General features: G+C 45.3%; 1 protein-coding gene across 4 annotated transcripts in view; it reads left to right on the top strand.

The window, feature by feature from the left end:
• TMEM140 (transmembrane protein 140) overlaps positions 1 to 4,415 on the top strand; it is a 17,269-nt gene that overhangs the window by 4,677 nt on the left and 8,177 nt on the right. The window lies entirely within an intron of this gene.

Genomic DNA, 4,415 nt, shown 5'->3' with positions numbered 1-4,415 from the left:
CCACAGCCTTTGGTGGGGAGAATAGTGGGTGAGATGATGAGCACTTAGTTAGAAGGACAAACCTCTCACCCAGGCTCACAAGGCATGGATCGCACACACCAGTCCAGCCTCGCTTCGTCCCCTCTCTTCAGTCACTGGGCTGCAGCCGCCCCGCGCCCGCCCCCTCTCTGTTCTTCTCCCAACAGGGTGTGCATAACTGTTGTGCCGTCCTTTCAGAAGGCTCTTCCCCTGGCCCAGCCCAGCCTCTTTCAGGCCTCAAACTAAGCCCTCAGGCCTCAAACTAAGTATCTCCTTCACAGACAGGCCTTCTCTGGCCCTCTGCTCGAGACTCATCACTTCCTCCTGCTGGTTTCTCTCCTCCGCTGCATCCTGTTAACTTCCTTCCCAAATCTTTTCAAAAGTTATAATCATCATTTTTTTAAGTATGTATTTGGTGTTTCTCTCCCCCAACTGGAGTACAAACTCAGTGAAGGCAGGCACCCGGTTTGCCCTATTACTGATTCCCCCGGGCCTATGGCTCAGGGAATCATCCAAAATGTGTCCTTAATAGAGCCACCAGATAAAATATTGGATCGTCAGTAGAAAGGGGACCTGAGACTCCATCAGGATTGCAGGAGCCAGGGCCGGAGCAGAAGAACCAAGAGTTGACAGCCAAAGGCAGTCCCTAGTTCCTAGTACGCTCTGTCTTCAACTCTGCTTTGGGGCCTGTGAGTCTCAGTCTCTCATAAACTTGACAATGAAGTCCCACCAATAAACACAAATGAGGATGCGTTCCCAGGCACAGACATTTTCTCATTTTTAAGGATTTTTTTTTTTTTTTGACCTTTGTTCTGAGCTGGATCATCTGCTAGCCAAGGGTAAATAAGCAAGAAAACAAGTGAACAAATAGCAAGTTAATATTAATGGGATCACTGAAACAGCCCTTTTCAATAGCTGGTTGTATGTGGAGGTGGTGGGACTAATGCTCCTGGCTCTATGTTGCAGTCTCGTGATTCACATTTCTGCTGGCAAAGCTGATTTTATTTACGTGAAAAAATTAAGTCGACCAAAACATCACAGCGATTCATGAAAAGCTGACATAAGGCCTGGTCATCCACAGAGCGTACTGTGAAACCCCAGGTTGCTGCCACCAGCTAAACACATTCGAGAAACTCTGCTGTGGACCAGTTTTAAAAAATAAGAGAACCTAGGCTCGTACTTCTGCTAAAGGAAATATGACACATTTCCCTTCCTCCTCCTCTTTTCATTTTTGTCAAAGCCACACTCTAACCATGAACACACTCGTCCCAACTGTGTTCAGCCAGAGAGATCTGAGTCAGGGCCGGTGGCCTCTTCTAAGCAAGCATTCAGCCTGGCTCTCTACGCTGTCAGATTCTGTCTTTCTGGCTTTATTCTGCTGACATTTTCTTTTCCGGGGTTCGCTTCTCTGTTCATGTTACACTCCCCACCGTCTGCCTTTGCCCTTACTCTTCTCTCATGTCCCTTCTCTCTCCCTGAATCGCAGCCTCATCTGCATAATTGGAGCAGCCACAGGTCCTGTGTGCCAGGCCCCAGTCCATTTGTACGGATGAATCTAACCCACGTCGGTCTCACGACAGCCCCCAAGAACAGGCCAGTAGACGCACTGCAGATGAGAATGTAGGAACAGGGAAGGCCACATTACATGTCCGAGGTCACATGACAGGTGAGCCACAGAACAACGATGAGAACCCTGGTGATCTGGCTCTAAGGTCCACGTTAACCACCACATCCCTATGTGATACCTGCATCCTGGAGTCATTGTCACCAAAGACCAATGAGGACAGCTTCCCAGAGCTTAGGTCCTCCCGAGAAGCTCTGTTAATGAACTCCAGAACTATTTGTCTCCTCTGAGTTTCACCACTGACAGGCTATATGGCCCTGGGCTTAACTTTGCTGAGGTTCAGTTTAAGTAGGACTTACTAGGTAATAGTCTATGTGCTGTACTTAAATTAGCTCATTTAATTTCTAGAACATCTACAAAGTAAAGTTCTATTATTGTACCCATTTTACAGATGAGATGTCCTAGACACAAGGACAATAAGTAACCAAGGTCACATAGCTAGTAAGTGGTAGAGGTAGGATTTGAACCTAGGATACATGGCTGCAAAACCTATGCCCAGGACCATTATTCCACACTGCCTCTGCTGCATGAAGTACGAATGACAAGGATAATGTCCACCAGGCCTCAGTAGGTGTCTGCTCAGTTAGAAAGAGGCAGCTTCTTACTGTGATTATGACAATCCTGCCTGACAGACTTCACTATCCACTGGCCGTGTGAACTTGGGGAAGTTACTGATCCTCACTAAGCCTCAGTTTTCTCCTCTGGAAGATGGAGATAATAATAGTAAGTCTGCTCCCATAGGGTTGTTAAGAGAATTTAATAAGATGATACCTATTCAGTGCTTAGCACAGGGCCTGGCACAGAGTAAATGCTCGAGAGATTTTGAGATCGTTTTTTAATTATTAATAAGCCTTCAATCAAATTAGATTCCTTCTCAGGCCCTTCCACTGATCAGAGAGAATTCTTGAAGAAAGTTCTTCTCTCCGTGGTCTCTTACAGCTTTCTTAAGTTATTAATGAAAGGAAAGGTCAGGAGATGAGTTCCTAACTGACAACAACCCAATATCCTACCTGTTCTTTCTTTCAAGCTTCTGCTTTTTAATATTTGCAAAATGTGTAATGTCTGACAGCAACAATATTCTAACATCCTCGATTCTAGCAGTCTTCGTGGCCACGGTCGTGTCTGCTCCTGGTGGTACCAGGTCAGGGGAGGGAGCTGCTGCCCCTGGACCTCACCTGTCACTACATCCAGTGTCCATCTTCTCAAGAAGTCTCAAAGTGTTCAACTCTTGAAGCTGTGGGCTTAGGTGACATATATGAGAAGGAGAGGAGAACCTTGTAGAAAACATACATTTAGGAAATGAGAAAAACAAAAAAATAAAGAGACAAGGACCAGAAGGAGGAGAACCGGGACAGAGAATTAAGTCAAAAAATAAATAGAGAGAGGAGTTTAAGAGAAGTTCTATGTGCTGACGCTCCTTCGATTATTTATATGTCATTCGATAGATATTTTTTTAGTGTCTATTGTGTGCCAGCTAGTCCTGGGAGTTGGGGATATAACAGTAAAAAATAGATTTTTTTATAGATGATAGATGGATGATAGGTAGTGATAGATGATAGAGATGATAGATGATAAATATATTGATGATAGATGATTGATAGCTATAGATGATAGATAGATGATAGATCAAAGATAGATAGATAGATACATAGATAGATAGATAGATGATAGATAGATAGAGATAGATGATAGATAGCCAGCCATAGACACATAAAAATGAGTAAAAGACAAAAATCCTCGTCCTCATAGAGTTCACATTCTACTGGGGGAGAGGGGAGAACAATAAATAAAATATTTAGAATATTAGATAGTGAAAAATGCTGTGGAGGAAGAGCAGGAAATGGACACAGAGAGTGCTGGGTGCTGCGGAGGGGCCGTTCCAGCTTTCAAATGCTCCCAAGGATGGCCTCCCTGAGAAGGTGACAACTGAGCAGAGCCCCAAGGTTGGCGAGAGAGGGAGCTGTGTAACTAATAGAGCATTGCGGGCAGAGGCAACGGCAAGTTCAAAAGTCCTGAGCTTGCCCAACGCTTTTGGTAAATACCAGAGAAGCCATCGTAGTGGATGCTGAAGTGGGGAGAGGAGAGGAAGAACACGAGGGGCGCAGGCCCAAAAGGTGACACGGGAAGTTACCACGCGAGGTGTCCTGTTCCTAAAGAAGCAGGAAGAATGTAACGTTATCATCAGTATTTCCCATGAAAAGAGGGCACCCTTGATAACGAATCATCCGTGACAGCACGTTGCAGAACATACGCCCAAATGTCAGGCAGAGCATACGCTGTTATCCCTGGCAAAGGACACGCTGTTATCCCCGGCAGAGGACTTCAGATGTCCCAGAGTCCAGTCCCCACCCTTTCAGAGAGGGAACTCGAACTGAAGGGAACATTCTCTGCTGGCACTCACATTCCTCTCTGCTGGGCACACTATGAGGGTTTATTAAACACTTAGGGAGCGTAAGAGAATGCTGCTGGTGGTGGATATACGGTCACCTGACGTGAAAGCGTGTAGCGTGTTCTATGAAGTGGACCTTGGGGGCTTTATCTGTGACAAAGGCGTGCAGGTGGTGAATCAGGTAAACGTGATGAGACTAAATCAGCCCGGCTATAAATAAAGTCTGATAACTGAATATCATTAGACATTCAGGAGGAAGAAAGAATTGAAACAGAAGGAGGTTTGGTTTTTTTTGAGAGGGTGGTGGTCATTTTTGTATAAGACAAAGTAGAAGAGAAGGGATTTTTGTGGGGGTCTCAAATCTTGGAGTAAGATGAAAATGTA

This window comes from Pteropus vampyrus, unplaced genomic scaffold (genome assembly GCF_000151845.1).
Source record: "Pteropus vampyrus isolate Shadow unplaced genomic scaffold, Pvam_2.0 Scaffold48, whole genome shotgun sequence".
Classification (NCBI taxonomy): domain Eukaryota; kingdom Metazoa; phylum Chordata; class Mammalia; order Chiroptera; family Pteropodidae; genus Pteropus; species Pteropus vampyrus.
Note: the sequence above shows the minus strand (reverse complement) of the source record. Positions and strands in the feature narration are given on the sequence as shown.